A 12,865-nucleotide genomic window follows, 5' to 3' on the forward strand; every position below is an offset into this window, starting at 1 on the left:
ACTAGCAGACCCGACGAGCTTCGTCTCGCCTGAATTGATTTATTTTCTGATTTATTTTTATATTCGCAATTTTCTGGTCTCCAAAAAACTCCATAACCAAATTTGGCTCGGTTGGCTTGATTAGTTCTCGAGTTATGCAGAAATTTCTGTTTTATTTGTATAGGAGCCCCCTTTCCAGAAGAGGGAGGGGGTTCGAACCACTACAGAAACATTTATTGGCTTCCAATACCTCCACATGCCAGAATTTCAATTTAGTTGATTAATTCTCGATTTATCAAGAAATTTGTGTTTCATTGTGTATGTGATCCTCCCTTTCCAAAGGGGGATGGGTCTCGAACCCTACCTGGCCCCAAAAACCTCTGCACACAAATTTTTACGCTGATCGGTTCAGTGGTTTCCGAGCCTATAAGGGTCAGACAGATAGAAATTTATTTTTATGTACATACACAGATAGAAAAATCCACTGAAATTTACGCTAAGAATCATGCACATAAATGGAACGCCATTATCAGCGTCAGGGTTGTAAAATATCAGAAGACAAATTTGAGTTTGAATTAAATAAAATATCAGTGCAAAATATGCCCAGTGCATGATTCATTTTATTTTATCCCCATGCCTTCAAAGATTTGACACCTATGTCAACGATGACTTCATTTGCTTCTTTCATAAGTGTTGTCATTATCAAAATGAGGAAAGGTACAGAATTCATTAATGAATATCATACAAGTGTTTCTGCGTTCCGTGTTCACCTACTCGGCTTCCTGTTCATGCTCAGATTCATTGAATATATGAAACCATAAATCTCACATTCATCACAGCGTAGTGAAATTGTCATATACCTAAGCCGGTTTTAAAGGAACGCAAAAAGCTGTAAAAATGGATTCGAGTTGCTCTAAAACCAAAAAACGTCGCGGCGGATTTCGTAATACGTGATGGTGAAAAGGCTGGTTGCAACATAGATCTCAATGGGGAATGCTCATACGTACAGAACAAATATGACTCGGGAAATTTTATTCGGCATTTCCGTTTACGCCACAGCGAGCTAGCAAACGGTAAAGGTCTCCTGAAAGATTATGTTCAACCAGAGAAAAAGCCGCGATTCGTGGCAAAACGGCCAATCGCCATTGACTTACAGTTTTTGATCGAAGCTGGTCACTGAACATGGGCTGCCACTGTCATGCTTCGAGTGGGACGGTTTTCGACTGCTACTAGAGCCAATTTGTCAAGCGGTGGGATGTACTTTGAATCGAGAAACCATCAGAGAACACTTACGTGTTATTTCTCAGCGTGTCAAACAGATCCTCAAAGATGAGATGAAGGATAAATTAATATGCTTAAAGGTCGATTCTGCATCATGTCATAACAGACATATTCTCGGAATAAACGTTCAATATACTCTTGGGGAAAAGGTCGTGGTTCGAACTCTTGGTAAGTTTTCCTCCAATGCACTGTATTTCTTTCACTTTCACTGTAACCGCATAGTCGTCCCATCTTTGTTGGGTTTCCTGTTCATATGGGACAGTTAGGCAATTACAGACAGTTTACTATATCGCATCACACAACTGGCACATTCCCACCTCGCAGCTTAGTTTTCATTATTCACATCTACATTTGATAACTGCGAGGTACTTAAGACAGTTACCTTTCAGGTATCGTAATAGAATGTGGTTATCACGAATATTCTTATGCCCAAGCTAACCGAGACAATTTCCCATCTAATAATTTCATTGACCGGTTACGGATTTGAGCCTAGCCCTATGCAAGATCTTCTTTATAGCCGTGCGACTTATCACTGACCTGCAGAAGACTCTTATTAAGAACTTTCTACCTATAAGCTTGACGTAATTTACAAACATTTGAATCCAATTTGTAGTAAGGCTATTTTTTGCTAATAATGTATTTTTCATTATTTTTTCTTGTTATATAGGAATGGTAGAAAGCCAAACTGCCGCAGTCCTAAAATTAAAAATATTGGACACGCTTGCAGAGTACAATGTGCCCATTGGGAACATTTTCTCAATTACTGTCGATAACGGGGCCAATGTGGTGGCGGCAGGGAAGAAAATGCGAAATGAACTACAAATGACATTGCTAGAGAACCTTGAGGATGTTGACTGCACAGGCGAACAAGAATCATCACGAGATATACCTTCTGAATTGTATGAAGAGTTCCAAGAGCGAATCAATCTTGTGCGATGTGCTGTTCACACTCTGCAGCTGGCGATCTTAGACGTGGTGAATAAATCCCATGCAGGTGTGAAGAGTCTGACCGAGCTGGCTAAAAAATCAAAAAACGTGAAGTACCAAACGAATTTCGACCATCATGGTGCCTCGCACCCCCCTATTTGGAGCCAAACCAGATGGGGTGGTATTTTTGAGATGGTGCAATCTTTCAAAACGCAAAAATCATTCTTCGAACAACTAGCGACTCAATTTCCTGAACTCGGTATGTATGTAAACAAACCAAAGTTTTTTTTAATAAGGCATTTGCATCAACTGCCACAATTGCGCTTCCAAAAATCTACCATTGACGCTCGCATTCACGTATGATTTATCAAAAAGTAAATATGCAATTTTGCATATAGCCTTTTTGATAAATCATACGTGAATTGAAATAATTCACATATCTCAGATTCACGTTACTTATATATATATTTGATCATCATAGATCTTACCGACCACTGGAATTTCGTTGACAATTATTATGAGGCATTCAAACCGCTGTACATTTGTACAAAGAAAATGCAGGCGGAGCATGTATGTTTACCCGATTTCTACATGGCCTGGCTAATGGCAATCAGTGAAGTGCGCAAGCTCAATGAAAACCCGTTTACTCCTGAGCTAATGAACTCGTTGACTACGCTATTAAAAGCTTTGCGTGGATCTAGAGCTTTTAAAATGGCTCTTTTTATCGATCCGAGGTTTAACTATTGAGGATCGAAGTTTTTTTCACCTGAGGAAAAAATGGAAATACAGGTACATATCTAGGAACTTTTTTCAAATGGGCCTAATTGATTCTGACCTTGATTTTTGGAATGGCAATTGTGCGCTTAATTCAAACTATTTTGGTCAACTAATGCCCCCAACAGAAAGAATAGATTGCGATCTATCTGGTAGTAACGTCAGTGGAACAAAATAAGCTACATAGAGAGAGTATGAGGCGTTTCAAATTTCAAGGTCAAATACAGTTACGCCTATTTGAAAAAAGTTCCTAGATATATTCATTTACAAAAGGTCATAAGAATCATTCAAGCGGTTGATTATTATTCTTTCGCGATCTCTTTCTTTTCATCTGAATCAGTCGTCTTCTGTCACGCATACAATCACGAACAACACACATGGGGAGAACTATTGCTTAAAGGCTCTCCCGAACCCAAGGGATTTCATCGCTGCGACGGCGTCAACTAATCGCCGCGATTATATCGTTGGGTCGCTGTTTCATTTAAGCCTCCATACCAACGGCGACAGTCGCCAAGCGATAACACTATCGCGTCGCGTATGTTTGGAGGAACCTTAATGCTCCCATTTTTCAATAAAATTTCCTTTCCTGCGAACATGCTCCAATTTACTTTCTTTCTCATCATCCCTTCTCAAGGGTCTCATCAACGAAACATGGCAGCGAATTCACCAACATGCCAAACGTATCCCTGAACAGCTCCGAACACAACGACGAGTTTGATGAATATCTCACCGAGATGTATGGTGGATCCGTGAATATGGATCACGAACTAAGCGAAACCAGATTTCTACAACAGCTACAGTCTATCGATCTCGAACCTCGTCAAAACCATAACTATAATGTCTGGGACCACTGGTTGCGCCGGAAAACAACACATCCGGAGTTGCATGCCGTATCCATGATTGTGCTGGCCACTCCTTCAAACCAAGTTTCCGTCGAGAGAGCCTTCAGTGCTCTTGGGTTAGTATTATCTAATTTCCGCACGCAGCTGGCAGAAGAAACCTTGACGAATATTCTTTTGGTAAAGTTGAACAAGGCTTTATTCCCACAAGCGATTTCAACAGCTTACAGCTTACAAATAAAAGGTGGAGTGAAGCGGATGGCTAACGAATAAATTGATTCCGACTCTCGAACACAATATAATATAATAAAAGAAATAAAAGTTTTCGAAAATAATCATTTTTATTATCTAGGGGAAAAGACGGCTTTGGCAGATTTTGTTCTATTATTGGCAGAGGGGTTTTTGTCGACCGAATTTTATAAAATTTGGCCATAATATTCTTTGATATGCAAAGAATGTTTAGGCCAAATTTGAGCATAATCAGTCATAAAAAAAACCCCTGACAATAATAGAACAAAACCTGCCAAAGCCGTCATTCCCCCTATATTATTTCCATGGCTCAGATTTGTGCAGTATTATTATTCAATCATAGGAGCAAAATTACTAATTTTTTCATACCGTGTATTATCGTTTGCTGATAAGGGATTATCACAACAGTAAATAAGATGTGAATAAGTATAACATGGGAAATTCCAATGAGATCGTGTACGGTCCTCTCAATGTATGCATCTCAGTCGCGGATGTTTCATATCCATTGAACTGGCTATCCTATTTCGCCGTCGTGAGGGTTGTGTTGCAATTCATTCAGAATTCCAGGAAAACATGATAACTGGGCTCGTCCTAATGAGCGGCACCGACACACATTCGTTTCTCTATTATCTTCCTGGAATATGACAAAACATACAATAGATATTATTTAGTAACAACTAAATTCTAAGTTGATTTTTGAAATCAGCTGTCACTTACCGTGCTAGAGTATAGCTTCCCAAATCAAATTCCAAAAACTCACAGCTGCTTTTGTTTCGGCTTTGCTTGAAAAATATCCTTTTTCACAAAATAATTCACGGAATACTTCTTCCTTCATGTAAACTTATCTGTCAAGACTCAAGCGGGTTGCTCGGGTTGCTTATTCAGTTTCAGCTACATCGACACTGTTGTTTTATAGGAGCGTAAATCACAAGCACAAATAACGACTGTGACGACTAACTTTGTAGTATTCGTTAACTCACAATATTTTGTACGTCCATAAGATGCGGAGTTCTACTAAATCCCATTGATAGGTTGCAGGCGGCGGTTATAATTGTCAGAACAAAATTCTAAAAAAGAACAATGTCTTAGTCCCATATGAAATGACAATGTTGACATATTTTAATCTAGCCATACATTCGTTAATGACTTATTCGGATATTTCAAATTCAAACAATTATTGAACTGAATTGTTTTTGTAACAATTTGTATACAGTTGAACATATTTTTGGATGTCATATTCAAGATTTATTTCGAAAAATGTATTGAAGAGTAAAGTGAGGTAACAATTTGTAAGGCTTTGATTAAATTTTCGAATTAAATTCAAATTTGGACATTTATGAACATAGATAAAACAGAATGGTTTTCCATTTTTACTGTCACTTTAATTTGATTTTGAATCATAAATTTCAATAGAACATAAAAATTAGAATAAAAATACAAAAAACTATAGGCGTTTTGAAATGAGGAGGGCGGTTTGCATTTCAGAGTCACTTGGATGAAAATGCATGGAATGAATTTTGTTTACTGTCATTATCATCGGGGCAAAAATGAATATGAATTATTTAGGTGTTCATTCTCAGTTCAACAGTTTACGAATGAGTGTAAAGAAGAATGTGGGTACAACAACAATGCGATTGACGCAGTGTAACCTCACATGAGGTATTGTGCATCCGGAATAAATTTATACCGCTTTTTATACCGAAGTTGGATTTTTCTCCAGATACAGGCAACTTTCCCAACTTCGGAAGTAGTGCGCTGGATTCGCCTAAAGATGCGCTAAACAACGCATTAATTAGTTTGACAAATAAAACTTCGGAAGAGAGTTCGGCTCGGAAGTCCCGACTTCCGAATTCAACTTGGTGCTACGCCGACAATAGTAACAATTCATTTTCCATGGCATTTGATTCATTGGTGACTGAATTCAATGTTGTCTCGATTTTCTGCGATTTCACTAAAATGAGTTTGGGCCTGTTCAAATATTACGTAACGCAATAGGGGGTGGGGGGTTGTTAAATTTTTGTTACGATTTGTTACCAAAAATGTAGGGGGTGGGGGTCCTTCGAAGAATTGTTACGCGTAACACAGAGAAAAAAATATTTATTATTTTTTGATAAATTTTGAATATCCTTAAAATAGCATACAATATAATATACATAATATTTGATCGTATCATGTATCAAATTCTAACAAAATTTAGATTTTTTTCAAAAAACTGCATTTTGTTACGTGTTACGCATAGGGGTGGGGGTAATTTTGAAAATTGTTACGGATTGTTACTAGGGGGTGGGGGTCTCTTGAAAACAACGTTTTTCGCGTTACGTAATATTTGAACAGACCCTTTGACTTTTTTCTACCCTGATCAGCGTAAATGCATGCGAGATATAGCCTAAATGTATACAATATTTGACGTGAATCATCAATATCGCATGCAAGTTGTAAGCAAACTTGTTAGGAAGAGGGTCATTTCAGCGTTTTATAGTGTAAATTTCCGCATCTCAAGTTTTACGCGCTGTTTACTTTTCATTATTTTTTTCTGTGTAGAAGAAGAAGATAAGAATTAGAAGATTTACTTTCAATCCCAGCCCTACTGCACTTACTAGAATGTTTAAAAAAAATCGCGAAATAGCCACAGAACAAAGAAGCTTACCATATATTTAAAAAAAAACATAGTGCTCTTAAATAACTCCAACACAGAAAAAAATAATGAAAAATAAACAGCGCGTAAAACTTGACATGCGAAAATTTACGCTACTCTACGCTGAAATGGTCCTCTTCTTAACAACATTGCTCACAACTTGTATGCAATATCGACGATTCACGTCAAATATTGTATACATTTTGGCTATATCCCGTGTTGAATTACGCTAATAATGGCGTTCCATTTATGTGCATTATTTTTAGTGGAAATTTCAGTGGATTTTTCTATCTGTGAAGCTTTTGCCACAATCTTTCCATATCCTACCACACAAATGACCTACTTTCAGATAATCTTTGGCTTGTGTTGCAAGAGCCAAAGCAGAAAACTTGCACGCTGATGCTCTAACCATAACAACTCATCATCGCAAATCCTCAGCTCATTTGCGACTGTCCTTTCTTCATTCTCCTGGCTTCTGGTTCAGATCCTTTGCGCAATAGTGTCACCTAAATACTGAGTAAATTGAGGTACCTACCTTTTGTTACAAGTCACTGATTAACCCGATTAAGATATCCCAACACCAACCTTCGTAGCATGAATGTCCACACGCTTTATTAGTTCGCTGAAGCCCCCAAGCAAGCTAGCCGGGTACGTTCGTCTGGCCCTTCTCCGGCACGATGACGATGAAAAGAAATTAACCGAACGACCGAGAAAAAAGTATCCCTTTTGTGTATGCTTTGCCCCCTTTCCCCATTATTTTGCCATCAGCAGGTATTTTCTCTCGATAATGTTTTCCCGTCCCGTGGTCCCTCCTGCAGCAATCCTTCCCACGTTTTCTGGGAAAACGGGGTGAAATTTAATTGTTTGCGAGCTTACGGCCATGTTTCTAAATTTGGTACAAAGTTGTGTATTTGAAACAATTGATGTTTTCGTTCGGTCTGAACGTTAACCGGAGGATCCGAATTGACATCAGCGTTATGTTTACCCATACAGACCCATCGTACCTTATGCGGAGTTAGCAGTTAGGGAATATTCAGCAGAAATCCTCCGAACGGGGGGCGAAACGTAGGTCGCACCGGGACTTTGTTTTTATTTGGTGTTTCGTTTTATTGTTATTTTTGTTTTCCCTCTACCGACTTCCAACTTATGTATTTCGTTTTAATGCCAACTGCTGGGCTCCCCTGACTAAACGGGAAGACCATTACGGAAAGGGAAGCAAGGCGGAAAATATCCTTCAAGTTCACGTAGTTGTTGGTCGCAAGCAGGTCAGTGGAAGCTAAAGGTCGACAGAAGTTGGTCACAGGGTGATGATCCTTTCTTTCGAATAGGTTCAACGTGTGTCTTCGAGATGGGTTATTTATGAGACAGCCAAAACTGGGCTGTTTTCTCCGTGATGTGTTTAAAACCGTATTCCACGACTGCCGTCTGCCCAAGACAATCGGATGCCTGTAACCAAGGAAATAAGACGTAACGGTATCTTGGTAAAGGGGTTCCAATAATTATCGAAATAACTTTCAATATTGATTATGTTCATAGATACGTTTATACTGTGATCGTATTTCGTATCTGAGAGATGAGCCTAGCAGAAAATGTCTTGAAAGAAAGAATATGTTTCTCAAATACCTAATACGTTTGATTAAGAAATTATCAAATTTAAGTTGGAGTTATCATTTGAGATTTAGATTTCACTACACGGCGTGTACCAATCAGTGTTGGTAGAATCATGCTCAAATTTCACTCACCGAAGCCTCATGCACGAGCTGATTCGCTTGCGATTCTGCGAGGAGAGCATCGAGCATGAGTTTTTCACGCAGAATCGCATCGTTTCGCTCATTCGCAGAAAAATTATTTCACTCTAAAAAGTGTCAATACCCAATCGAAGCTATTTTATGTTTACGTATGAATTTGTTATCCATTGTTTTGAGCAAAGAAAGTTATTCTGATGAATTCAACGAAGAAGAAAACGCAAAAATCACGCAATGATGCAAATCACGAGCCGAATCATGGACCATTATCTGGGCCATGAGTCGGGTGAAGTTTGCCTCGCGCTTGATTTTAATCGTGGATGAGTTTTGAGAATTTGAGCTTTTACCAACACTGGTACCAATTGGTTCTCCATTCACCTTAACAAAAATTAAATTCGGAAATACCTTAATAAATTACATCAATTTAAATAAGCGTGAAAATTATTCAAAATCTCAAGTAAAAAAGCAAGTCTTGCTTTACCGAAATTATAATCTGGCTACCGAATGCTCAAATTGAGCCATCCCTCAAATCACTTTGATTAAATTTAAGATAATTCCTACGTCAACGAACTTCCATCATTTACCGCAGCGCACGAACAACGCTTGATTGAGCACTCAAGTATTCATCCATCAATTTCCTGCACAAACAACTTTCCAAATCTGTTCGTCTATGAAATGCGAAAATATTCTCCCGAAAGGAAGAAAAAACCTACATTCCTCCGGGCAATAAATCATGATGAAGTGCGGAACGATTGACGATGAGGCTTTCCCTCCGGACCACCGTCGCACAGCGCAGTCAGCGGTAGCACCCCGGGTCTTCCGGGGAGTTGGGCATGTTTGTGTGCCAATCCAACGTCGGTACCAGCCAGTACACATGCCCATTGCTTCAGGTTAACCAGATCGGTTAGAACAAATCTCCAAATCCGGCAACTTTCGCCTAAGGCACAAAACAGCATCAATTCGTTATTGAGCACTGTGAACTGTTGTTGTATCATGATGATGGTACGGGAAGCTTCGATATGGTCATATCGAAATTCACCGGCCGCTCTCCACTTACAGCACGGATCCTGAAGCCCAGAACCAATGAAGGGGCCGCCGAGAAAACGGCGGATGTATAAGGTGGGGTTGGAGCTGGGCATCGAATGATGTAACAATTTATTATTTTACGATTCGTTCGGCCGTAAACTTGAGATTTGATGTTGGTTCAATTTAACAAGGGTGATCAAAACAAGGCAGCTGGAAGACTATGAGGAGAATCAAGCGGAAGAGCCATGGTTTGAGGAGGCAATTGATTGGTATCCGATAAGAGAGAGTCGATATGATACGCCAAGAAGAGTTTTCCAGTTCAATTTGGCTGGTCTGATTCAGAATGTTTTGATTTACAGGGAGGAAATATGTTTGCTGATCCTGATTGCAATACATTTCCGCATACAACCATGAAATATGCAGATTGTGAAAAAATGAGATGGTAGGTATGTGTTAATGAACATTTCTGATGAATTGACGAAAGGGTTCTTCAGAATGGACAACTGAGTCAGAGAAACATAGCGATATTGAAAAAAAATCTTTGCGGGCTTCAGATTCTGGCATAATTTAATAACATTCATTATCGAGTTCCCGCTTAGATGTATTCAGTTTTATCGACATTTTTTGCTCTCACGCATTATTTGTGGGCACTTAAATTGTAGGGTTACAAGATAAAAATACGGAACATCTATTCTAAAACTTTCACGATTTCAACTCCATAGTCAAGTAACTTATTATTGGCGAATCATTATTTAGCAAAACATTTTTTTTTTCAACACGTGCAAACAGCCAATTTCTTGTTAATGTTACCTTAGGCGATATAACCTCAACCTCCAACCGATACTTGGAATAACGAATTGCCACAGTTTGTCGACCAAAACCTACATCAAAACATGTTCGGTTGTTTACGTCTTCATCATGGGATGGATGGATGGGGTGTTAATTTTATATCCGTCGCAAAATTGCCTTTCTGGGAATTTGATTCGCAGCAAAGATGGAAACCATTTACGGTTTGAGCTGGTACTTGTGGTTATCGGATGGATTCAGAGCAGCTACCTGAAACGAAAGTAAAGAAGATATATTAATGAGTTATTGAAGACATGCTAGAATTTGGATCACATCCATTCAAAGGCAGACATAAATCACGGCAATCATAAGGGCTGTCAAAAGCGTGCGCAAAGTTTATGGAATATTAGTTTCAACTCAACCTTATTATAATCCAAACTTAGAATTTCTTTTGATGCCTGATCTGCCTAAAAATCGGAATTTAGGTGAGCTAATTCCGGTTCATCTGTTAAACAATTTATAATTGAAGGCTTTCCCAAACACACGCGACGCGACCTTCGAAGCTTCTTCCCAGACTTCCCCAGACCTAAGCGATTTCATCGCCGCGACGGCGACAACTAGCTGCCGCGTTTCTATCGTTGGGTCGCTGCAGGCAATGTTCCATTTATACTTCCATACCAACAACGGCGACAGAATCGCAGTTGCCAAGCGATAGAATCGCGTCGCGTGTCTTTGGGGGAACGGAGAATGGAGTTTTGCATACAGCGACCCAGCGCGACAGCTGCGTCACGTATGTTTGGGGGTACCTCAAATCTGAAACCATTACCATCAGGGCGCTTGATTGAAGCGATTTGAGTGCAAAGCTGGTAGCGATTAATGCTGATCAAAATAGTGACTTTACTTTAGTGCCCAACGCTGACAAAAAAGAGACCAAATAGTGACTTTGAATTGCAGAAAAAATTACCAAATAGTGACTTTTAGTTCCCAAAAAAGTGACAAAAATTATTAAGAACTTCAACTCTCTTTATAAAAATGTGTATGTTATAAATGTATACCATCTAAAAAGAAAATTCTTGTTTACACTGTAGTCAGTGTTTTTGCAAGCTTCAATGTTTTCTTAATTTCTTGTCAGAGTTGTAAATAAACAACTCTAGCGAGAAATTAAAGTCTATATTACCTAGTTAGAGATTTGGTTCTCCGAGAAACACCAATCACTAACGTAAAACACCAAATTAATCCACCTAACGTTATCGATATCTTTCTCGAGCATTATAAGATGTTATGAGAAAAACATAAAAGAGACGTCCAAATAGCACTTTAGGGAAATAGATTCCACAATATCCATCAATTCACGTTTATTTGTATTCATATGAATTAACAGCGATTTTTTGAAAAAAAAAATCGATTCTGATTTTTTTGCCTCTGGAAAAAATGTTATGGCCAATTGGGCTAATTTTTAATAGGGTCTAGCTAGGCAACATCAAAATTTTAAAATCGAAAGTGTTTGAGTTGTGCCAGTACACTATGGTCCAGAATAATAGATGTGCGAGGAATTTTACGTCAAAAATATTTTTTAGAAAAAAAATGTTGTTTGGAATAGTAATGCCATCATTATGGTGCTATCAAAGAATAGGGTGGCCCATTGTAGAAAAAATAAAAATATTATTTTTGTTTTGCAGAATACTGACATGCAATGTTCTACAAAGATGTAGCGCAGCTTATTCCAATAAATTTAGCTAAATCTTTATCTGTAGCTCTTGAGTTGGTTGATTTAAAGCAATTTTACTTACTTGGATTAAGTTGTTCCCTGAGACGAGACCTGCAAAGACGGCTTCTTTTTCCTTGTTTTGACACTTGTTCTTCTTTTCATCACAGTTGATCATCGATTCTCAACTGTTTCCTTGAGTGTTTCACCTAAATCCCGGGTAGAATCTTCTGAGCGCAATAAAAGTGTTTGCAATTTACGGATTTATAATCTTATTTTTAAAGAGATTTTCCTATCGGGAATAAAACACGTATTCATAACTGTTCAATATTAAGCTGCTATTCTAGAATACTTTTCAAAGTGAAAAAGTACTCGTAAAACAAAATCATTCGGAATACTTTTTGAGGGATACCAATACTTTCACACAAAAAGGTGCTGGTTGCATCTGACAATTCGTGACAGCGCTTGCTGGTTGCAGATGAAGTTACATTTTTTTCTCTTTGCAAGTCCCGTCCCAGGTTGTTCCCAACTTACAGTATTTTTGTTTTCAATTTTTTGAAAAAGTCGTAAGCCAAAGTAACCTCGGACTGGTAAGGGTGCTTTCACAAATTACGTAACGCTAATGGGGGAGGGAAGGAGTCAAGCCGAGAGTTACGGTCCATACAAAAATATTAAACCTTCCATACAAAAAGTGTTACGTGGGGGAGGGTGGGGATCCAAAATCACCAAATTTAGCGTTACGTAATTTTAGAAAGAACCCTTATGAAATACCAATCAATCCAAAATACGCCACTGGAGCTGCAGAAGAGCTAACACTTTTTAACTCCCGGATTAAATCTAACTGTGAAACTATGAAAAACAGACATCTTTCTTCCATAACACCAGTGGTGTTTTGCCTTTCTCGTACAACTAAGTTGTA

At 38.5% G+C, this 12,865-nt stretch overlaps 1 protein-coding gene and 1 pseudogene across 1 annotated transcript in view; one reads left to right on the forward strand and one right to left on the reverse strand.

Annotated features, from left to right (window-relative positions):
• LOC134212290 (neural cell adhesion molecule 1-like) overlaps positions 1-12,865 on the reverse strand; it is a 1,103,894-nt gene that overhangs the window by 908,908 nt on the left and 182,121 nt on the right. The window lies entirely within an intron of this gene.
• Positions 1,930-4,073, forward strand: LOC134209750 (uncharacterized; annotated as a pseudogene).

This window comes from Armigeres subalbatus, chromosome 2 (assembly GCF_024139115.2).
Source record: "Armigeres subalbatus isolate Guangzhou_Male chromosome 2, GZ_Asu_2, whole genome shotgun sequence".
Classification (NCBI taxonomy): Eukaryota; Metazoa; Arthropoda; class Insecta; order Diptera; family Culicidae; genus Armigeres; species Armigeres subalbatus.